Source organism: Gymnodraco acuticeps, unplaced genomic scaffold (genome assembly GCF_902827175.1).
Source record: "Gymnodraco acuticeps unplaced genomic scaffold, fGymAcu1.1, whole genome shotgun sequence".
Lineage (NCBI taxonomy): Eukaryota > Metazoa > Chordata > Actinopteri > Perciformes > Bathydraconidae > Gymnodraco > Gymnodraco acuticeps.
This window is the reverse complement of record NW_022991973.1, coordinates 1,170,305-1,195,512: the sequence shown is the minus strand read 5'-3', so window position 1 is coordinate 1,195,512 and position 25,208 is coordinate 1,170,305. Positions and strand designations below refer to the sequence as shown.

Here is a 25,208-nt window from a genome sequence, read left to right as displayed (position 1 = left end):
TAACTACACTTTTTTCCTGCTACTGTATCTTTGTCGGCTGGTAAACTCTTTAAAAGGCTTTAAAGTGTAGTTATATTTATTTTCGAATATTCACATATCTAAACTTTGCAGATATGTTGGTCTATTAAACCTAAGATAAACGAGGATATAAAGTTTAAAAACTTCCATCATAAAACTGGATTGGAAACAGATTATAACAAAAATACAGTAGAATTTGAAAGTTGTATTACCTTTTTTGTGTTAATTCGTTATAGACTAGCCTATTTACATTTACATTAAAATGCTGTGAAATTTGATATAACTTGCTGTATTTGCATTTAGCCTACTGTAGCATAGGCTATATGATGTAAAATTGTAAAGGTGACAATACATGTAATGTTATTTATATCATGTTCATAGTTTTGCACTACATTTTGATATTCTACCGAATTCAGTATCGCAAAAAAAAATCATATATCCGGTTGTCAAATCACTTTCCATGTTGCCATGCAGTTACGTCACAACAATAGCGACTACAGGTGGGTTCTCGTTGTCTCGTGACAGCCAATGGCCACCATCACATTTACCTAATTTTGACAACCCTCGTTGAAACTTTACCATTAAAGTTATCAACTACTTCCAGCTCGACGGACCTCTTTCAGAAGTGGAACTTTCTTAAAAATGGTGAGTCACTTCTTACTGTTTTATCTGCTGCTGCTGTTTGCTACAGTTGTGGACATGTGTTGCTAAAAAAGCTTTAACTTTCACTGTTGCTTTGTTCGGCTAAATTATGCTAGCTGTCAACATGCTGCTACAAACTAAATGTTGTTATTCGGTAGTAGGCTATACATGTTACTTTCTTTGTGTTGGACCTAAGGCTTGTGTCATTGTGCTGTAGTGTTTGGGTATATTTAAATGTATTTTTTTCACGGTAATACTAACAGTTAAATAGCTTGAGAGTGAGATGGTCTCAGCAGCAGGACAAGGGAAACATACAGTAGCATGCTAAGCTAGTTGTTGGTTGGTTTGTAATTAAAGTAGAATTGGGTGAGGAAGATTTGTCACATTGTATCATGTATACTGGTTATTAGGGGACAGCACACATGTTTAAAAAAGGATGTGAGGTGAAGTTGACCTTTTGAAAAGCCTGACTTCAGTTAGTAGTCCAAAGTAGTTGATTCCAGCTTTGAAGTTAACCCAATGTGGTATTTTTGAAAATGTGGTATTTTTCATTTTGAAGACTGAAAAGGCACTTTGTTATGATTCACAAAGTTTTGTTTTTTCATCAGTTTCATTTGTATAATCATTTTAAACAACAGCCATCATGGCATTATGGCTACCTGTTCCAGTTTAAAATGTTATATTTTATACACACACACACACACACACACACACACACACACACACACACACACACACACACATGTAGAGTGGCTCTGCGTGTTTTCTGTGAATATAGGCCTCACTTGCAGTCATGTTGGTGTGTACAGAGCTGCAGGGAGTGTGTTGTCGCTCACTGTCATGATGTGCTGCTGGCATGTGACTTTTTTTGGAAACCTGCCTTAAATGATCTGCCAAAGAATTCCCTTGCTTCTGTCTTCTGCCTCGCGCAGTATGACAGAGAGGGATGCTTGTAAAATAATGTTTTATATTTGCTCCTAATGATTTGTCTAATTGTATGATGCTGGGTCTGGGTGGAGGGATCTACATCTTGTGGATTTTGATTATTGGTCGTTAATGATATTTACTACAGCAGTATAAGTTATGTCATTCGTTGCTGAAATGTGTGGTGTCTCTGCTTTTGCCTGGTATTGTATTTGCCAGACATCGCCACTAGATGGTGCCAGGTGAAATGGTTATTTATTTATTTGAGCAATTCAGCCTGCATGATGCATGCGTTTTCACAATGATAGCATACATTAAATTAGTGCATTTAACAATAAATATAATGACATTTAGTTAAAAAACATTGATTACTCAAGCCAAAACTAAATGTATATGATGAACCAAAAAAGACATGGCCTGGAATTTGACAGTTTTTTATGATTCAGTCTTCAGAAAATACTTGTTGGAGTAGTTTTGCCAGAGTCTGGAAGAAGATCAACACTTTCATCTCTACTAGACCAATATGCTCGCTTGTTTTCTATTATCTTCTATAGATGTGAGTAAACAAGTTTTAAAACTAGAGGTCAAACATATTTGAAGAAAGTATAGGCAAGGCAAGTTTATTTAGCACCTTTTAACACAAGGCATCTCAAAGTGCTTTACAAAAAAGAAGGACATTAAGAGCATTAATAAAGTGTGGCGCAAACATGATCAAATGGCATTTAAAAAGCAAAGAGAATAAAATAAACATAAAAGATGAATAACACGGGTATAAAATACATGAATAAAAGTTACAGTGCAGTCTAAGATATGAATAGTTCAATTTAGTGTTGCACGGTGTACCGATACTTGAAAGGTACCGCGATACCCTGCCGTTAAAAACGGTACGATTCCTCCGTTTCATTAGTATCGGTACTAATAAACCAGCAGCAGTATAGTAGTATAGCAGTCAATCAAGTTGTGTAAAGTTGTGAAACCGTATACTTATAAGGACAATGAGATCCAGGAGGAATGTGTTTGTTTTTAGTCGTGCCACATGATCAACTCTCATCCGAAAAAATGCATTTGATTGTACGTGCGATGTGTGACCAGTAGATGGCGCCAGATAGCCTCTAAAGTACTTTACCCGTGTTGGAAACATGCAGCTGCTAAATGTAAATGTTGGTGTTCCTAACCATAAATGTGTCTTTGAGATGTAAATAAAATCACAAGTCAAATCAATATCAAAAGATATTTGTTAGAATGTCCTAAACCAAAAATATGTAACTTTACAAACAAAGTAGGCCTGGATGGTAAAATAATTAAACAGTTTTTTGTAATTATTCTTATGAAATGTTGATACAAAAAGTCATACCCTTTATAAATATTTTTTAAAAAAAGGGGCTATGGCTGGTAAACTATGTTTTACCATAGTGTTTAGTATGAGTAATTTGAGAGGGATGATATAGACAGTAAGACATTCCTGCAGTAGTGAAATACTCAGTGTTCGTCCTGAATAGAAATGCAGTAAAGCAATTGAAGCGCCTCTGTATAATGCTGTGGTGTAATGTGTGTGTGTATGGACCGTATGTCGTCAGTAGATGGAGCTTGATGACCTTTGATACAGATTCCTTTACCTGAGTAGAAAGCATAACAACACGGATGGTGTTGCTGAACTTTCCCGCATGCTTTTGAGCTGAAGCAAACTGTATGTATTTCTCACTTGATGAGTGAGGAGACGACAACAGTGAGCAAAATGATGACTTATTTATATGAATTGGCTCCTTTTGTCGAAATGATTTTAATGTAATTTCTTAGCTTTTTGCTACTTTTTATTTAATAATACATTACAGGGGGACAATATTGTGTTTTTTAAATATCTTTCTTCATCAGCAATGTGTTGAAAACGTTTGTGATATGGCCCTTTCTCTCTGGCGGAGGGGGCAAAGCGGAACGTTCAGCCCGCCGTGTGTTAGTCGAAGTGGGACGCACTGAGGCTGCAGGCTCCGTGGGATAATGATGCAGCGAAGCTCCTCCAGAAGTCCTTTCGTGTACGAAACCCTCGTGTAGCCACGTGAGTGTACAGGAGAGCGTGTCGAGAGGGTAATTGCAACAAAGACAAAGACAGGGACCATAATGTGAGAGAAAAGGTGGTTAGGGATCAGCTTTACACATTTAAATGATGTGGATAATATTCTATTTAGGATACACGCCATCACTTCTTTTTTTTCTTTAGCAGAAAATATATCCAACACTTAATCCTAACATTTCAAATTAATAAAAAGTCAAATAAAACAATGCATTGCTTGAAAATGTTGTCCCTCGCATATCTTGCCGTTCCGTGTGTGCCTTTTCATATATGAAACATTTCATCTTAAGAAATATGACATTATAACATGTTGTCTTCGTTCACTTCTCGTATTGTCTCTCTTGTAATCACTGAAACAGACTTCCTTCCCCCGCTGTTCCTTCATTTGCTCGTGCAGTGTCCTGGAACCTCAGCTTTCCTCTCTGTGCTTCTTTCTCTCAGAGACAGTGTGCAGCTTCAGTAGGACCAGAATGAGTAAATACATGCATGCCAACACATACACACACACACATACCTTCAAATCAAATCCATGTGAATTGCTGATGCGAGCAATATATGGTTAATATCACCAATAGCCTTGAGAATCTTCAGGAAAATGGGGTTTGAAAACAAAAGAAAAGAATAAACTAACCTTAGGCCTACTTCAAGGTTTCTGGCTTAATCACTTTGAGGCTTTGAAACTCCACATTTTAGCCCAGCGTGGTTTAAACAATCACATTTAAGTCATTTGTATCGTACATTTTTTTTCAGAGCTATTTTATTATCCTGTTATTTGAAACCGGAGCTTCCAGAAGGGTTTCTTCCGATCACCCCGCTTCCCGCAGTCTTCCTCCTGTGACAGAGAGCTTTCCCAGATTTCTCCAGCGTTCTGTCTTCGACTGCTCTCAAATCAATCTGGGATTAGGCTTGATTACACGGATATCCCTCTGGGACGCTTTATTTCAATGAATTAGTCGAGTGAATGAACAGAACTGCAACAGAACGGTATTTTGTACCAGCCACATAAATGATGCATAGTCTGTGGATTGCAACCAGCCTTGATCTTCTTTTGTATGGTTTGGATTCAGAGTGAGAGAAATGGTTAATTGCCACTCTTGTCCCATATCATCTGGGCTGTGTTTGAGGTACAATAGGGATGCAGTCTATATGTTGCTTATTTATTTAGGTGGGGATGGAGATGCTCCTCATGATGAAACGCAGACCTAGATCAAATGTTTCTGTGATGTTTTGTGTTTAACACTACATGGCTATTGCTAGAAAAATGCCGAGCCTAACGAGTAGGAAAATGCAATGATAACAGAAAACGGGGACTTTGAGCATTTTGTCTCATCAATTATTTGTCTTTACAGCATATAAATAAATTCTATAGTGGTATGCATTTGATGTATTTGGCTTTCATAATTGTCATTCCGTCCTATGCCACATCATGTGAATCCTGCATTATGTTTCATTGGGGTCAAATGAAGAAGTAATTGAACAGTAGAGTCTAAAAACTGCATCTTTGTGAATCCTGAAAAACACTTTGAATGTTAAGAGTTTACCGGTGATTATTAAACAGTGTTATGAGTCCTAATTAAATCTGACCAAATAGATAGTGTTTGTATTTATTAGAAAATGGTAAATGTACTTTAATAGCTGAATAGTTTAGCTGAGACGGTGCAAACACACTTATTTCTTCCCTCGATGAAAGTAATTTCACTTGAGGCATAATTAAATACACTTGCATTTCTGAGTCATTCTTAAAAGCACATGCATGTTGAAACATGATTGACAGAGGTGCATTAGTCTGTGATCAGCACGGCCCGAGACTCCAGTGAATCCCAAGGCTTGAAATATTAAAAAATGCAAATTGCATGCAACAATTTGCATATGGCAGTATTTAGAAGCAGTGTCCTTGCCTAAAGAGGGGTTTGTAGTAGACAAAGAGAGGGATTATGGGTGGACACCCACTGGCGTTCTGATCGCAGCACCATTGGTCAAGTCATGTCTCTGTAAACAATGGGCTCCTCAAGAGGCTTGGTAGTGCATTCAGGCAAACATGTACAGTGCCTTGAAGTGCTGTGACTAAATGTCAATTATCATCTGGTTTAGAGAATTTAGCGCTAAATATAATCCCCTTCTTCTTTGCCCTTGAAATTAGAAACGTATATTGTGTTTAGATGTTAAACCAAATTGTCTTATGCCAGATAGAGAGATAGTTAAATAGAGAGACAGACAGACCTCTTCAGCAGAGGTAAAGTGCTCACTGCTCAACCTGCAGTGGTTTGCTGCTGTGACCAATCGATTAGCATGACATGCTCAGCCATGTCCTACAGTGAGGGGCTACAATGTTAGATTAAATGCCGGCTAGATCCTCATCAGGAGAAAAATCAATGGTTGTTGTTAGGGGCGAATAGTGTCCGAGGGGGGTTGGGGGCGGAGGATTGTAGAGTCACTTTACATGGTGTGTCCTGGGCTGTTTGCACTGTGGCGCCTGCTTGTATTGACCTGGGTAGGAAGCCTGGCTGAGGAGGAGGAGGAGGAGGAGGAGGAAGAGGAGGGAGAGAATGTGTCACCGTAGCTCTCCTTCACTCCCGAGTCCCCGCTCACTTCCACTGACTTTAGATTGCTTACTTATGATCACACTGCTACCAAACAGAACCACAGAGAGACGAGTGGAATGTCTTCACAGATTTACAGACTGCTCAACCAACACCATCCAAATGAACAATCTCATGTGAATGTGTATGTGAAGAGTTATTGCACTTGGACTTTAATGATATACATTTTTCAATATGGATTTTACAATTCTACACAAACCAAATGTTAAACTTGAGAAACCAAACAACCACCGAATTATCAATTAAACACAAATGTTTCTAAATGACCCTACGTAGTTGTACAGCCATTACTGCAAGTCTTACTAATAACATGCTGCTTGCTTATTATTTCTTTATGTCAACATATTCACAATTAGGTTCTAACTGCTGAGCATCAAACACATCATTACGCATGAACACATTTAGCATTGTTTTGGTTAAATTGTTAGATCATTTGATATTTACTTTCTGTTGTCTTGGAAATAAAAAGTCCTCACCGCAGGGCTACTGTGTGCATATGTTTAGATGTCCTTTTCTTTGTGTAGCAGGAAATCAAGTACACGCAGTATTTGTGCTCCATTTAGTTTTAGACCGATATCCCGCTTGCTTTGGGACTCGACCCACATCGTCTTCCTCTTCCAGATGTTCAACTGCAGAGGGTTTCACACTAAAGGGCATTCACAAATGAAATGTGGATGACTTCTGTTTCAAGACTTATTGTGGGGAAAATCCCAAACCTCAAAAACCCTCCAAGCTTCTCTTAACGTGCCAAACTGACGCTTCATATTAGTCAAAGAAGATCAATAAGGAGAGTTTGAGCCACAACAGAAGAGAGCGATCTGTAAACAGTGGGGAGAGCTTTAGATGGCACGATGTGCTTTCAAGTAGTCCGCTCTAAACTCCCAATCCTTTAACCAGGCTTTGCACAAGATGGAATTACTGCATCGATCATTGGAATTATTCACAACTGATTTGTTCAATACTGTTTCGGTTGAATGTATTTTCAGTTTAAGAACTTTTAGTCAAATCAATCCAAAGTTGCTTCATGTCGTCTCTCTTCAGAAGAAGCCTCTTATTACTTTTAAGTCGCTCAGAAGCTGGACCAATCATTTTCAGAGTACTTTTGGTTTACCGCCATTAACACCCGTGATGTTAGTAAATGCCTGCTGAGTGTTCCCAGACCGAACGGAGCAGAGTGACATTTAAGGCCTGGCATGTGTGAGGACGGCCTCCTGTGTGTAGCTGCTGCTCGGTCCCGCCTGTCATGATGCTGTGTCATTTCAGCAGGTCGACACGGCTAGCTGCAAAGCAGTAAGTAGCTTGCATTTCAACAAAGTAAACGGGAACTAATCAATTGTGTTACTTTGTTGCTTCCTGTTTAGCCCACTAGGAACGGAGCCGTTCTTCAGTCGGCTCGTTGGACACGTGCCTGTAGTCTGTTCAAAGCAATGCAGGATAGAACACATTCGGTTTAATGGTTGCATTTACTTTTATGCCCGTTTTGTATTTGCCAACACGGCTGTCAACGGAACACAATGAACAACACATGAGAAGAGGGAGAACAAAGACGGTTGGAAATAAAAAATGCTTTATTGTTATTAACATCCAAAAGTTTAGGACTCTTGTTGTTGTTGTTGTGCTCAAGGTGATGGTGATGTGCTGATTGTATTGCTTCTCTGACAGTGGTTCCCTTGTTACTGCACACTGGATACATCTCACCATGTCTTATCTTAGAGCTTCTGAGTGTGGTGAGTGACCTAGAGTCAAAGGACAAATAGGGCGCCACATGGTCAACATCCTAACATTGAATGATGTCAATGGCAGTTTAACACATTTGTTTAATTTGCATTACAGTTGAACCTTATAATACTGAGTACTCCCTTCTGGAATGCATCATGCACATTATGAAACCCCATGAATCAGGACTCCCTACCGCCGTCTGAATGTTTCTGTGATGGATATCATCCTGTGCTAAATCTTCTTTTTCAATATTTCTCTTCAAACAATTAGTTTGATCTTTTGTTGTGTCAACAGTACATCATGAATATACTGACAAAAGGCAACTCCAAACTATCCAGTTGAAGGTATAAAGACTCACCTTTTCAAATCACACTAATAAAACTATCTTAGTATTTGTGAAACATTGCTTGGACTCTTCTACTATCTTCTAATTCTTCTTCTACTACTAGCAACAGAATATGTACCGAGTGTATTCCTGTATACCCTGCGTGCACACCTCACATCCTCTCCACACCACCACTCTCAAGGACACAGAGAGAATGCCTTCAGTGTGTTGCTGCCGTGTGTGTTGTGTGTTTCTGGGGCAACAGAGAGATTACAGCGGCAGCAGCGAGAGCCCTAGGTGCTGCTGCTCATGCCAGATAATTATGCATAAACAAACGAACCTCCAGAAAAGGTGTGCTGCCAAGACTCTCGGGCCATTTCAAATGAGACAAGTGAACCAATAAGAACACAAAAAACACTCTCTGCATAATTAGAATTTTGAATTAGTGGTAAAAAAAAAATGCAACTAAATGATTCTGCGGCCCTGACATAGTTTCCTTATTTGTTCCTTTTAAAATATGGACGTGTTAGAAGGGTGGTGATTGCATGCGGCGCGCAGCATTCTTCTCCTTTTACAGTAACGGATCCATTAGACTCTTCGTACATTACAACAGGTCCGATATAACATCATAGGTTTGGTCACATTATAAAACAGTTGACTATCTATCATAACCTTCTTATATTATGCCTCAGACTGTAAACGCTGTTTCCTTTTTATAACTATTCAGGTATTTACTGTCTTTTACAGCTTCACTGATCTACTTATGTTTTACAATCCAAAATCGAAATGTAATCAATATGTGATCTCAAGCGTCACATTTGATTCCCAGATGTATTTTCCTATTATGTTTTATTTCCCAAAAAACAACAGATTTTCTTAAATGTGTTAGCTGTTAATTGCCTGTAATGAATTCAGTTTCACAGCAGGGCAGATTCACAAGACAAATAAATAATACATAATAGTAATAGTGACATAAGTACTTAGCTTAATGGAAATGTAATTTTCTCTGAGAATTTAGCAAAGAGTAACTCGTCATGCTTAGAGCTCCACGGGGTTGACGTGTTTGTGTTACATTTTGTTTTTAATATCACATTTAAATAAAAAAGAATCTGCTTGATATCATTTCATCTCCTGCAAAAAAATGTGCCTTGTTCATGTTTGTACTGGCAATGAAGGTCTCACAGTATGCAAGGAGCGTTTAAACCTGCGAGTGAACTGCAGCCGCTGTGAAGTGCTTGTTAACAAGTGATTTATGACTCTGGCTTATTACTGTGAGATTTCATTGATTTGTGGAAATTGCCCACCCCCGGTTATTGTGTGCTTTTCACAGAAGAAGTCAGGAGGTTGGTCAAAACTGATTTACTTAATGTTTAATGGTTTTTGTTGTAAATCTTGCCGTCACAAACATGTATACGGGCTCATGGTGTGCGTGGGACGAAGAGGCAGTAAAACATCTACACACAGAAAGTGGAGAGCTTTGAGAAAACCTTAGAATCATCTCCCTTTTCTCACCTAGCAGTTTGTACCCTCCAATTTCTCTCGCTGACTTCATGCTTGCCTTGTCCAGAAAAACTCTTCCCCTTCATTGTAGCGTGGGCGATCTCCACAGAGAAACCAAAGGATAGGCGGAGGAGGACCTGCTGGGGTGTAGGATTGCTTGTAGAGAAGCACCCGACCGCTCGTCTGCAGGATTTGTTTGACTCGGGTAATTGAAAGTGTTTTAAACTATTATAGCAACCGGAGGGCTTGTTTAACTGTCGAGCTGCCAGTCAAGCGGGTGGGCCAAAAGCCCGAGCGCGTCAAGGCCTGTCAGTCAATGGAAACGAGAAGTGTCGGCTTAATGGATTTCTCCACAGCGCCCCGTCTGCGCACCCAGTGGAGCTAGCAAAGAGGGGGAGGGAGAGAAATAAAAATCAATGCATTGTCATGTGTGAGTGTGTGAGCCATCAAACCACCAGGTGGATTGGAACTGTATTTGTCTCGTGTTGATGTCACCATGCAATACTGGGAGTGAGCAAGAGCTGTTGGTTTGAGTGCTTATGTGTGTATTTGTGTGTGTGTGTGTGAATGCCTCACCTGTATCTCTTACAGCAGTGTGTGTTTTGGTTGCCTGAGAGGAGCAGGCTTTCTGAAATAGACAGACGTTCTGTGCCTGTCTCCAGGGGCTTTTGTTGTGATGTGAGCTGTAAAAGGGGTCACATCACCTTCAAAATAAGTTAGCTTTTCATCGCGTGGTATCTCCACAGGTGAAACACTGCATGTTGTCTGTGATCGTGTTCTCTGTCCTAATGGACACTCGTTGGCAAGAAGAAACTGCTCACCACTGGCCAGGAGGTTATGGACGTAAATACAGTTATCTGCTAAAACAATTAATGTATTCATTAGTGGACTCGGAATTAAACAACTATTAAGATTATTGATTTGTTTTATTTAAGTCAATATCAACTAAAACCTTTTATAGGATAAAAAGCAGTATATATTTGGCTTTTTCTTTTGTGGGTGTACTTTCTTTTTCCAATTTTATGGTGTGTAAAAAAAATAGGTTAATCTACAAATAATTGAGTTGAAGAGTTCTTTAATTATTTACTTCATTATGGTTAGAAAATAGAAATTGTTTATCGAGATATTTTTTTGAAAAATCTGCTTCACTGTTTTGCTGAGGTCTTTCAACCGTCATATTTGTCTGATTTATGTTCCTAAACCCAAAGATATTCACTTTTCAATTAGGGCTGCACGATATATCGTGTTGTGACGATAATCGCGATATGCGCATGCGCAATATTCACATCGCAGGACGTCACGATTTAAAAAAAAAAAAAAAATCTTCATTTTTTTTTTCTTTTTTTAGGACTTGCGATATTAAGTAGGCAAATTACCTCAAACACGTCATGTTACAATTATTTTGCTGCTTGCTACAAAAGGAAAACTTGCGCGGCTCTCATGTCAGGGGTACTTGAGTGAGTGACATGCAGGCTCTGCATGCACAGCAAACCACCAATCACAATCAAATCTCCAAAGCAAACGGACCCGGTGATTAAAGGTAACAACACTGAATAAAAGTAGTTTCATGTGTTTCTCCAGATCAGTTCGGCGCTGCTAACCGAGCTAGCTCAGCTTGTTGCTCTGATAACTTAAGATCCAGACGTCCGTGACTAAAATCCTTCGTCCGGTTAAATATAGTTAAAAAAATACCAATTGTATAGCATTAAAGTTCAAGAAAGGATGGCTTGCGGGGGAAAAACGGTATTTTCTTCAATTCCTGTATGTTTTCATATCGCAATAGATATCGCAGGGGGGGAAAAAATCGCAATGTTAGTTTTTTTTTTCAATATCGTGCAGCCCTATTTTCAATAATAGAAAACAGACACAACCAAAAATCATGTTAGTTGTAAAGCTGGAACCGATAGCTAGCAACCATTTTGGCTTATTACTTTATAAAGAACTTTGAGAAGATTGTTGACTTTCCCTCAATAACCTAATTGTTTCATCCCTCTTTATGAATGTTTATTGGAAGAATTTGTCCTTTTTTCTAATTCTAATTGACCACCTAGCTGTGTCGATCTACAAATGTCACAATACCTGCTCTAAAGACATCATTAATAGAGGCCGTTTCAGCCTGACATTGCCTTGTTATTAGCAGGGATGTCCAAACCGGATAACAGGGCGCTGCACTCGTACTAAACTACCATTTTTATTTATTTAAAAAAAATGAAAACAAATCGTATCAAATAGACCGTCAGACGGCATAGATTGCTTTGTTTTTACGGAGCTCTGAAATAAATAGGGGATCGATGTCCGGTCGGTCTGCCGGTGGACGAGTGGCAGTCAGCAGGCTTACATTGAAACTGTGATTTCTAAATTACATTATTTATTTGACTGTTCTTGTTTCTGTAGAGCAGCTAAAGAAACAGTAAATCAGGATGTATTTGTTGTTTAATGTGCAATATATGACTGCAGCTTTAAGACTTGAAAAAACTATTATTATCGCTTCGCTTTAATACATGATTTATGCCGGAAAGGGGGCAGGGCTGTCATTTTGTCCGGAAGTGTCGTTAGCGCCCTCATACTATATTTTTCTAGAAACACCTTTGAGTAGCAAACGTGTGTCCAACCACATAAAATAGAAAAAAGTGGACAGAAAGATCCCACATTTAAACGTTGATTTAAAAGTGTCATTCCTCTCGTTTGGAGTCTAATCTAAACATGTGGAAACGTGAAGTGGTTGGCTGATGGATGTCCTCCAGTATTCCAAGTCCTGCTACAAGGCACAACATGAGTAAAGCATTCACACACACACACCGACACACCTTACACACGACACCCCCACCTCACACACTACACCCCCACCTCGGAGATGTATTTATTTTATCATCTCTGGTCTTGGGCGCAGCGAAAAGGCTGTCGTGGCACGTACCTTCACTTCATCTCAATACCACCTTGTGTGATTTATAGCCTGCAGATCCAGCTCCAGCGCCATCCTTTTTAACCGCCCCGTCTTTTATCTCCACCAAATGATCGTATTAACCACCGCCAAACACTAACACAAGGCAGAGGGAGATGTCTGTGTTGAGCTAAACCAGACGACCCTCTGAAAGGCATCAAATCATTTCACCATGTTGAGAGCGAAAAGTGGTAATTACTTGTAATTGGGGCGTCACATTTTTCTCTCACTCGTCCCTCTTTTGCTAAATTGGATGATTTCCTTTTTCTTTTTTCCTTCTAGAGGGACGATGGATACCTCAAAACCTATAATGGGGCCACAATTGAAAACTGTTTTTGTTTCATTTGAAATGTATCAGTGTTAATGTTCTTCCATTTTGCATGCTTTCACTCACGCACACACACATCTTTGCACACACACACTCCTGTGCCCCCTCTAATCCTGAATATGTTTCAAATATTAATGCTGTTAAGTTTTGTTTTACATATGACTGCTCTCAGTGATTTATGTTGCTCTTCTTGTAGTTTTTGGATTTGTTCTTATAATAATAATAATAATAATAAATGATATTTATATAACGCCTTTCAAGGGACCTAACATGGTGGACAAACAAAACAAACAGACAATCAAAGGGCGAACAAAAAATAAAGGAAGCCGGGGGACCAAGAAAGGGCTAGGGCCCGAAGGCCGGGGTGAACAGGTGTGTTTTTAATGATACAAATATAATATATATATATAAAATTGTGTTCAAATGCTATAACACAAATAAAGAGAAAATGCAGCATTCTTTCACATTCGGGAAGAAAGAACAAGCAAATGTTAATAGCTAACGTTTAGCTGACAATTACTTAAGAGATGAATTGATTATCAACATGGTTGCCCATTCATTTCCTCTAGGGTGACTAATCAATTAATCAACTGACCGTTTCAGCGATAAGACCCTCCCCCTTCTTTCTACTTGTTACCATTAGAACACTAAAATAGCTGCTTAAGAAGACAATCACAGAAACCTGATGGAACAAACCTGTCTGTCTGATCGATGCAGACGATGGCCCACAGAAGATGTCATTTGAATAAGTCAAACAACATATTTTAACACACACACAGATGGTTCAGAATTTGCAATGCATGAAATGTACATAAACATTTGTAATTACTGCAAATTCATCCATGTTTTACCACATGCATAAATAATCAACTGATTGAACAGGATTGTGAGTGGGAACCTGCTCTTTAGCGGAAGACTGGGACACAAATAATTGCTGTGTAGCTCATATTGCTTTGTGAAAGAAAGACAAGAACATTAGTACGAGGGAGGGAGAAAGGGAATGTTTGGCAAAACGAGAGCAAGGAAGGAAGACAGCCAAAGACTTGACATAGTGCTGGAGGAATATTTCCTCCTTGTCTCTCTGAATCAAGCAGTGGTGCCTCAGCAGTATTTTAATCGTGCTCTAGCATGGAGTTCCTGTTGTTATTACATGTGTGTTGCTCTGTTTGACACACACACACACACACACACACACACACACACACACACACACACACACACACACACACACACACACACACACACACACACACACACACACACACACACACACAAGAGGACTGAACAACCGACATTGTGTAATGTTTTCAGATTATGCAGTGAAAGCTAGAGGCAGACAGTGTTCTGCACTGGTGTGAAACTAATAGTAAAGAACACCGAGGTTCTCCGCTGAGTAATCCAATTTGACCTTGTCTATGAGAAGATGGTCTATTGAATAACATTCTTCTAAGTATGGCACTGGCAGAACATCTTATGACCCACTTTTAGAGGGTCTCAGCTCACCATCTTTAAAACGCTGTTCAATGACATCCAGGGGAGGAACTTGTCTTTGTAGAATCTCTTTTAAAGTAACACTAAAGCGTTTATCTCATCTGATATGGATGATAGAGAAGGAAAAAGGATACTGATGAGAGAAATTCCCCTTTGTGTATTGGATACACCGTATGGCTTTGTGGACACCTCCGCCTCTCAGCCTCCATATGCTCAGTCTCACTTTTTCCTCACACTGCAGACTGTGTGAGGCTGAGGGTAAAGAGCTCACTGTGTCCTGCCAGCAGCGGAGACATCAAAAGGGGCTTCTTGGCAGAAGTTGGGGGGCCTGAGCACATAGGATTGCAGCAGGAATAACACAGGGTGAGATGTTATTATTACAAGGCTGATTTAGGACTATTATGGAGAAGCTCTGTGGGGGTTTCAGTTCTAACCACCCTGACGCACACACATAAAGCACACATCACTTACACACGGAGCTCACTGGCACACATTCATAAAAGCAACCTACATACACACGACAACATGGCATATGTTGTTGGCTTGCATTCCCAGTATGGAGGAAATAACACACACATACACAGGGCTTGGAGGGAGATAGATGTGTACACTCGGAGGGGAGGGGTGTGAGGTTGTCTGACGGCGAGTAAATCACATGTGACAGAACCCAAATTCAACCGAGGTGTGTCTCTTGACATGGTGCGATGGGGCGCGCCCTAATGCATTACCGTCCACCAGGGCTTTGTGTACGTGGACGTCCATATGTGTGTGTGTGTGTGCAGGCGAGCATGTGTCTATGCACGTGTGTTTATGTATGGGCCCTCTTTACTGCAATGTTGGGAGCAGCCAATCATTTCTTCCAGTCTAATTAGCACGCATGTAAATTCAGGGTAACCGTGGAGCTCGTCCAGGGAAACCAACTGCGACATGGCAACGGCTCACCATGAGGGGGTTGAGTGTGTGTGTGTGAGTGTGTGTGTGTGTGTGTGTGTAGTATGTGTTTGTGTGGTTCACTGATTTGACACAAGTTGATACAAAGTGTAACAGGGTTGTCGACCACTGGTGACCAATGAAATCCAGTCTGTGTTGTCATAAGTGCTCGTATTTGACCCCATCCCCCCTGCCACAGACTGCTGGAAGGACCATCACTGACCATGTTCAGGGACCATCATCACCATCATCATCATTACCATCACCATCATCATCATCATCATCATCTCCACCAGCAGCCACCAAGCAGATTGTAGCCTCTGCTCTGTCAGATGTACTGGACAAAAAACAGTATACAAAATAAATAGAAACTGAGTCGGGGCAAAAATATGTCAAATGTTTCAGAATCAGACATTTGGCAAACGTGACCGTGCAAATAAAAGGCTAATTAAAATGGGTAGTCTAAAATATATTTTTTTTAAAAAGGCAACCACACGGTATTAAAATAAAAATAAACGTCCAAGGTAAGAAAAATGATCAAATGTAAGTAGCAGCAATAATACCATAGCTACATTGTAAAAAAAACAACTGTTAGAAAGTGTTATTTCTAAGTGTTTCAGGAACAGTTAAGTAGCAGTGGTGATAAGATGATTCAATTGAAAAGAATGTTATTTATTTGACACATAACTTGATTAGGGGTTATTTTCATGTCATGTTTCAATGACGGTAAGATACAAAAGTATATCATGTTAATAAAATAATGGCAACAAAATAATAATACCCGTTTTATGTTTTATTCAGCTATAAGAAATTGCACAATTTTCCACGGGTTGGGGGTGGGTACATATCACACCTGATGTAACAAGACAGTGTTTCCTCGTTGGCACCTGGGGGGGGAGGCAGGAAAGGATAGAGAGACGCTGGATCAGAGGGGGTAACGACAGGAAGAATAAACACATGAATAAATAACAGCAAAAGGCAAACAGAGCCCAGCCATCAGTCCGATTTGGCCGAGCCTTGTCGCTCGCTTGTTCACTCGCAGCTGGGAAATTCACGGTAACTTGGTTTGGTCGAGACATTGGACTCACCTCCATGTTGGCGGCCAAATGCATGTGGCAGATGTCAGCATTCAGATTTATTTTCCCCACATAGTGTTGGACTGCGGCAAGAAAGTGTGTGTGTGTGTGTGTGTGTGTGTGTGTGTGTAGTGTATGTTTATTTTCTAAGTGTAAATATATTTGTTGGTGTTAAAAGAGGTCAGAAAAGGGCAAACTAAAGAAAATAAATATGTAGTAACTAAGGAAAATGTCACCTTTTTGTTTTCTAACATCTGGAATAGTTTGAATACTGAGATCAATTGAATTTGTATATGAAGTGAAATCCGATTAAATGGCAGTGAAAAGTGTTGACACTGAAGTTTAATTTAAAGCATTACATACATGTTTAATGTAAGTTTATGTGTAACCACTTGAAGCATTACTGTATGTGTCATTGTATTTAATAATTTTACATCACTTTATATTAAAATGTAATTATAGTTGTATGTCCGGTTGAGAGTGAGCAACATGGCAAAACATGCATCAACATTTTAAATTAAAAAAAATATTGATACATTTCCATACCTGTTTTTGAATAATAGCATGCAGATATATATATGTGTATATATATGTGTGTTTATGTTTTGAACATTCACTCACCAGTTAGCAGAAACACGTTTCTCTCCAGGATCTTCCCCACAGTCCAGGCTTTAGTATTTAATTCCCAGAGGAGAGCTATAGGGATATTTTCCTCTGGGCTTTATCTGTGCGCACAAGCACTAATAAACACACATCTTATACATGTGTGTGGGTGTCTGTGTGTCTGCATGGCTGACTCAAAACCAGCCCTTTGAAGTGAAGTAACGATGAGGGGAAGTTAATTACGTCCCATTATGCAGGCTGGGCGCGACCATGCACCAGTTAAGGCCATGTTTTCCCCTTTAATTAAGTAGAAAGCCAAACGCTCGGCTGTCAGGGAGCTGCTAAAAGAGCATTTCAGAGGAAGAAACCCTCGGGGCGCTGATGAGGGGGCGCTAGGACTGGCCACATGTTAATGGCGAGGTGTTAGCATCTTAAACCGCGTTATCACTCGCCACTCTGTAGTCTTTCGTAAATGTGCAAAGGGAAATCTCCGGGATGGTCTCCGGGGGAAACGAGCAAAGCTCCTAGACTTTGAGAGTTGACGCTGCGCCACTACAAAGTGTTCAGGACTGGGGGAAGTTGAGGAACTTTTTTTTTTACTGCATACAAAGGAACCAGAAGTGCCTGAGCGGAAACTTCTTAATTAGAAAGTCCTTTGGATGGCTTGTGGATATTTCGCCAAACTGGAGAACTTTGGAACCTTGATTATCATCCAGCCTGGAGTTAGTTTCTCAAGTGCAATCCCTCCATCAAAGCTGGAGAGAGATACTTCCATAGATGAAGCAAGTAAACACATTTGAAAGTTCCAGTTATGTTATGTTCCCATGTAAATGTGTTACTTTGAAGAAGAAAAATATTTTCTAAAATTCTCAACTCAAGTCATAGCACAGACACATTTTTCAAAAAGAACATTATATTTAATGCTTCAAATGTTTGGGTTTCATCAGTGAAAAGTAGAACTTTCTGTTTTGTTTTTTATTCAGAAGCAGCTAAATAAAAGCATGCGTTTTGCATTTAGAAATGAAAGGCAGGATGTTGAAGTGGAGTTTAATGTGACCAATATCATATCAGCATGTCGTCTCCTTGTTTACTTGATCCTTGCGATGAAGGATGTTGATGGATGTAGGATAATTGCCTTTTCCCACTTGTATCTTTTATTATATTTAGATAATTGTGTTAACATCGCTGACGAAGTGGAAGGTAACTAAATGTTTCATCATGTTATTTACCAACCTGTCATCATTTCATTTTGGAAATAAAGTTGCCTGGCAACAAGAGAAATCAGACATCCACTGACAGCTCACAGAGAGTACACTACTTACAGGTTTACAGTCATGTCCTGTCATTAGCAGACAATACCTGAGCATCTTACTTTGAGCACCTTGTTGAGACTTCACAGTGTTCACCTGAGCACGCTTTGCCATGTTCACTCTCCAAATATACATGCAGGCCTTGTAATGTTGGCTGTTTGAAAAATGACATGATTGCAAATAATTAACTTGTCAGGTGCTGCTGGTGCAGGTAACTAAAACTAGCACACTTTAATTGCTGTGTGTCTGTCTTTTCTTTGCTGTGCTCGGTAGGATAGTGAAAGTTGCAGGGAAGCACGTTTCCAAGGCGAGCAATTATACAGAAAGTGACAGCATGAAATATGATGATTACTGTTATACCAAAGGCACATTTATTGTATTGAGAAGGAAGCTGGAAGGATAACTGTTTTCTTTCCTACCAAAGCTGTTAGTTTGTCTTTGTTCGCTCAGTTGATGCTCTCAGACGATTTTCAGTTTCACACGTCATAAGTTCTCTCTTCTATTTTACTGACTGCTATTATTTGTCTTGTATAAATCTGTTTTTTAGGGTTCCTTATAAAGTCAGCAAGGGGAATATCTGACCACAAATACTGTCTTTTTGTTTACCTGGAGAGTAAATAAATAATGAATCTCCCGTTTGACAGACAAACCCAGTCAAAGCCTTGATGAGTGTTCATATCAACTCAATTATTCTTGTTTTAGATGCTTATAGCAGAGAATATAGCTCTGACCTATTGCCACAAATCATTATATTATGAATGTGTGTTTTCACCAACACATGTACCATGCTTCACATGAATACATCATTCACAAAGCCTGCATGCAAAGGTTAATTAACATGAACCGCTCAAACACGTTTCCAACGTACAATACTGTGCACTGCCAAAGGGTGGTGCTAACCACAAACTGAATTAAACCTTACACACAAATACATCTGAATCCAGAATACATATGGCCTCAATAAAATATATATGTAGTCTGCATTTATATACATATATATATATATTTGTTGTATTTATATGTAATTTAAGAAGCGGTTTTAGCTCATGCCATTGTACACACACACACACACTCTTTTCCTCACTCTCTCCTCCCTTATTGACCGGTCTGGGGGTCAATGACTGTGCAGATGACAACTGAGTTGTTATTAATGGCCACTGCGTTCCAATATATCCGTATCTGTGCTGGGAAAAGGGTCCGCAGCTCCTTCCCCCCCACTGGGCTCCAGCTGTCTGGCTCCATGTGTAAAAAGATCCAGGCCTGTCTCTCTTCTTTACCCCCCTCATAACCTCTTAAAACCCAAGGAAAAGCAGTGGGAATCAATAATAAAGATGCTTCTGGAAGTTCTGTGTAGTTTTCAAAATGTCATTGCAGTATAACATGTTTGTTAAAAATGCCACAGTGAGCAAAAGGAAAAGGTGTCTTTCAAAATGATACAATTAAGTTATAAGTAAGACTATAGATAAGATGCGTAATCATATATGTGTTTCTATTTTCCCACCTTTTTCTGGTGCTATAACATTCATGTACCTACTAGAATTGTGAAGTTAGGAAATGTATTAAATCAATTTAGTAAAAGTAAATCATGGCGGCAGCATTTCAGATGTTGTGTCCTGGATAGAAGACGAAGAGGAGGAGGAGGAGGGCCCGCAGCTCACTCCAGCCAGGCATTTTATTCTCAGTCCTCAGAACAGCCTTCCCTTCCCTCTTATATCTCATGGCACCAACCCCCCTTCATCCCATCATCTGTAACCATTATGTTGTTGTTTCACACTTCTCTATGGTCCTGAGACTTTGAGGAGGACTGCAGCCCTGTCGCCTCCCTAACGGCTGCTGTTACTCTCCGCTGCCTCAGAAATCATTACTGCAACTCTCTCTTTCCTTTTCGTTCATTCAGCCTACCTCCTTTTTTCAATGTGGTTGTTTTATGTTGACTTCCTGTTAGTCCATCCGGTGTTGCGTCCTCCCTTAAATAACTCATCTTTCCCCCTCATGCCATCACCATGGTGAACATTTCACATTGAATGTCTGCTAATTCAATCAAAAGAAGATCAAATTAGAGACTTTATGATTTGATGATACCCTGGTTCAATCTCATGCTGACGAGGAAATGCATATCTGTCTTGTTTAAAGATAGAAGACAAGTTGTAGATGGTCTTTGTTCTAGATCATTCTAAATTGAATATATTTGGGTTTTTGGATTGTTGTTTTGGAAAAGAGTCTTCCTAGTATGTTATGACATTTTATGGACAATGAATTCATCATGAATGTATTTTTGGCAGTTATCCATAATGAATATAATGTTACTCCTAGTTTGCACTTAAGCAGAGGTCATGACAATATGTTTTCAAAACTATTGTGAACTGTGTCCCATTCATAAGAGTGCATACAGTTTGGATTTAGTATGCAGTTAACCATGCCGTTTTGACTCACTCCTTGGTCCTCTTTAGGTTCTATTTCACACAGACACACCATATACCAACTTGGTGTGATACGACAGCACTACTACAATGCAATATTTCTATTTCTTTACTCTCTTCCTCCCTAGTGTTTCCCCGTGTCTGATCCTCTTTCTCTCCTTTTACTTCCTGCTCTCACTCTTCTTTTTAACTCTCCATCGTGGTCCATTCTCCCTGTCTCCCCCCTCAATCCTCTCAGTCCCTCCTCCCCTAACTCAGTCTCTCTCTCTCCCCTCTGTGTCTGTCTCCCTCTCCGGATGGGTTCCGGCTGTTGAGCTGGTGCGGCTGGTGGCCGGTGTGACGGCTCGGCTGTCTGGTGTCGCGTGCGATCAGGGCGGATGTCGCGCGGCGAGGCCGATCGGAGCTGAGCGCCTCCGCCTCACCGCGGGTCACCTTTCACGGGCAATTAGTGTCGGAGCAGAGGCGCGCTCGCCGCTTGTCGGCCCTGCTTATTGTGAAGATCAACGGCAATCAGTCTCCACACTCCACTCTGCACTCTCTCCCTCGCTCCTTCCACATCTATGCTTCCACCCCTCACTCTCTCTTCCCCCTGTCTTTCTTTGTTGCCTCTCTATCTCTTTGAGTTTTCCCCTGATGTGCTTTTGCAGCTCTCTGGCTAATGGCTGCTGTCTGGCAATATGTTATCCCACCGTTCAGCTCTCTCTTCATTATACACTCTTTGACTTTTCGGCCACTTGTATTGAATACAAAAAATACATATGCTATGAACAACAGAAGACACTCCACAATGTTCCTCTTCTTTCTCACGGCACGTTATTTAATTCACTTTTATTCTCTATAGCTGACTGCGCAGCTGTGTTTTCAGCTCAAGGATTGTTCTCGTTGTTTTGCTCTCATATCCTCAATATATGGGCATCCTGGAGTCAATGGTTTCTGTTGTTTACCATGTGATCCCATATTAATGACCGTAACCTATAGAAGTCAATATCTCAGTTTTCACATCATCCTGATGCAGTGGTTCTCTTTCCATCGAGATGTTTGTTCTAAAAACGGCATTAATGTACCGCGATCTACATTAAAAGGACCTGTTTTTGATCTATTCTTCGCAAGGCAAGTTTATTTATATAGCACCTTTCAACACAAGGCAATTCAAAGTGCTTTAAAGGAAACATGTTCTCAACCCTTACCCACAAATTGTTAATGTTTAAGTATTATAGGCATATCATGAGATGGCTTTTTGATGCAAGCTTAGATATAGATTAATTGATCTGTATTCAAAGCCATTAACTGTGTTCCACTTGCATGCGCCTATAAGGCTTTACTAAATGATGGTGTCACTAGGATGTGTTTACACGGAAGCTCAACTTTGTTGTGTGTCGTTTCCTCATGGAATCCAGACTTCAAGGTTGTGCGAGTCTGTCCTTACTAAAAGCTATTTTTCAACAAAGATGATTCATGTCATCGTGTAACCACAGGCCGTGTGTGTGTGTGTGTGTGTGTGTGTGTGTGTGTGTGTGTGTTTGTGTGTGTGTACACATTGCCTGCAGTTGACTTAGTACAAGCAAAGTGGAAATCTTGGATGACTGGTGTGCTGTTTGGTCGCGCACAGTAGAAGATCCTGATCTGAGAATGACCTTTTCACTTTAAATGTGGCGTAATTGTTTGAGTAATGAGTTTTCCTTTTATGCAAACCGTCACATAAATCGTTTTTTAAAAGCCAACGTTTATAAAGTCTCTCGGAATCAGTGCATTGAATCTAGTTGTATTCTGAAGCTGTGTGTGTGTGTGTGTGTGTGTGTGTGTGTGTGTGTGTGTGTGTGTGTGTGTGTGTGTGTGTGTGTGTGTGTGTGTGTGTGTGTGTGTGTGTGTGTGTGTGTGTGTGTGTGTGTGTGTGTGTGTGTGTGTGTGTGTGTGTGTGTGTGTGTGTGTGTGTGTGTGTGTGTGTGTGTGTGTGTGTGTGTGTGTGTGTGTGTGTGTGTGTGTGTGTGTGTGTGTGTGTGTGTGTGTGTGTGTGTGTGTGTGTGTGTGTGTGTGTGTGTGTGTTGTTAACCTGTAAGCAACGTAAAGACTATAGCGACACCCACCATTGCTTGAAACAACAATCAAATCTGATTTGATATATTAAAAAAAACATTTTTCATATTTTTCCTTGCTTAGAGTTTCTACATAGATGACACCAAAGGTTTTTATTGAAGAAAATCAGTTTAAAAGAAAGAAACTGGTAGAGCTCAATGCCTGGTGCAGAAGTGAGTTGTGTGCAATAGTAAGTGTGATTCTTAACATAAATACGGTGTCCTCCATACATACATTATCCTGTGAATTTAGAGTTCTTGTGCTGTAACAGTTATGCCACATTGAAACGCCCACTTTCCCACATTCAGCCACAAACACAGAAGAGGACAAATCAAGGAAAAAGGGCACGCTCATTTGCATATGGGGGCTTCATTAGATAAAGCTAAGGACAGCACGAGTGCATCTCCAGCCACAGTGATGAATAGCTGCTGCATCCAAAGTTGCTTCAGAGTAGTCTCGTCCTAACCCTCATTTGCATCAGGGCCTTTTTTAAATATATGGATTACTAAGTCACATAATAGTGGACACTTACCGTTATTTCTGCATCCTCTTGAGAAACCTCTGCTGGTGTTCTGCAATTAAAATGGGCTACTTCTGATGGCTGTAGAGAGGCTGTGATTTCAGAAAAATGGGCAGTCAGTTGTGATGAGAATGAGGATCGGCAATTTAAATGTGTAGAAAAGGTGTTAATTACATGATATTTTAATAGTGAGCCAGTGGTGCATAAATGATGAGCTTTGATTTAATCACAAGAGACATTTCACTGAAAGGTTGTATGCATACACACACCATCTTACTCTAATGATAACCCTACATTTTCAGCATAACACCGTTTTACAGTTGAATTTAGTTTCATTCATTGCTTGTAAATGGAAGTGATTGCTTCTGTAACCTCAACTAGTATCACTTAGGAAATTGGAACCTCTACGGAGTCTACAATAATCAAACAACTTTTGATGAGCTTTTTTGTATGCAGTGGGTTGCCCGATCAATCAAAGGGGTTCTGGCCTATAATAAGAGTCACGCTAGCAGCTTTGAAAGGCTGTACATAGGCATATTGGTGGCTTGGCCTAAATGCTAACTTAAGTGTGCTATCATGCTCTTTATTGTGTTGCTGACATGCTAATGTTGGGCAGGTATAATCCTTTACAAATATGGTATTCCCCTCAGGACTAAAGCGATATACCAACTAGGGCTGTGCAATTAATCGTATTTTAATCGCGATTACGATTTTGGCTTGCAACGATTACGAAAACAACGTAATCGAAATAAAACGATTATTATTTGTATTTTTAAAAAAAAAAAAAAATGTAATTATTATTTAATTTTTTTATTGTTTTTTCAGTTGAATTATACTTACAGTTCAGGTTAATCAACTCTTAAAAACATACCGTTAACTTTTTTATTTCAATAAATGGATGTTTTCAAAGTAAATGGATAATCGTTTTTAATAATCGTGATATCAATTATTGACCAAAATAATCGTGATAATGATTTTTGCCATAATCGCCCAGCCCTAATACCAACCCATCGAGCAGATTATGCAATGTGCGTGCTTTTTGGAAACATAGACCAATGTAGTCCACACTCATTAAATATTGCATACACTTGTATATACATATAAATGTTTCCAAACCGCCGTTATGTTTATTGCTAACAGCTGTATAGTTAGGTTAAAAACAAACTTCTTGTGTGTAACATGTAGGTTGTTTTATGACAGATTAAATATGAATACATTGACTTCGAAGGCACGCTGTGCACTTTAATTGTTTAAGCTAGGGTTGAAACCCAAGTGTCTTATAATTGAATTACCACTTGTTAATTGAATCACATTGCTTTATTTAAAAACAGTGTTAAAAGTAAGATTCATTATACTGTTCAGGGTAAGATACCTGATCATTCACCTTCCTTAGTCGCTCTGACAGCAATACATCTTGAAATGGTAAACAAAAACAACTTCTACTAAACTGTTGTTGTACATTTTGTAGCCACATTATTTAGCCTAAACAAATGTGATTGAGTATTTTATTCTGTAGTTATCAGATGAAACTTAAATGACCACCATTAAATCCAACTCCTCACTTTGAGGGTAAAACTATTGTCTAGAAACAGAAAACCAAAGAAATGGAACTTCCTCATGAAGGTGAGAGAGATAAGATCCTGCCTAATAACACGGGATCAGTGCTGAAGTCAAATGCCACAGGAATCTAAAATCCATACGCTTGGGACTTCAAATCAAT

At 39.6% G+C, this 25,208-nt stretch overlaps 1 protein-coding gene across 1 annotated transcript in view; it reads left to right on the top strand.

Moving 5' to 3' along the window:
* Positions 1-543: 543 nt before the first annotated feature.
* Positions 544-25,208, top strand: part of tshz1 (teashirt zinc finger homeobox 1) — a 145,768-nt gene continuing 121,103 nt past the window's right edge. Inside the window, exon 1 of the mRNA XM_034200957.1 lies at positions 544-663. The gene's annotated coding sequence lies outside the window, so the exon portion shown is untranslated. The remainder of the gene's footprint in view (positions 664-25,208) is intronic.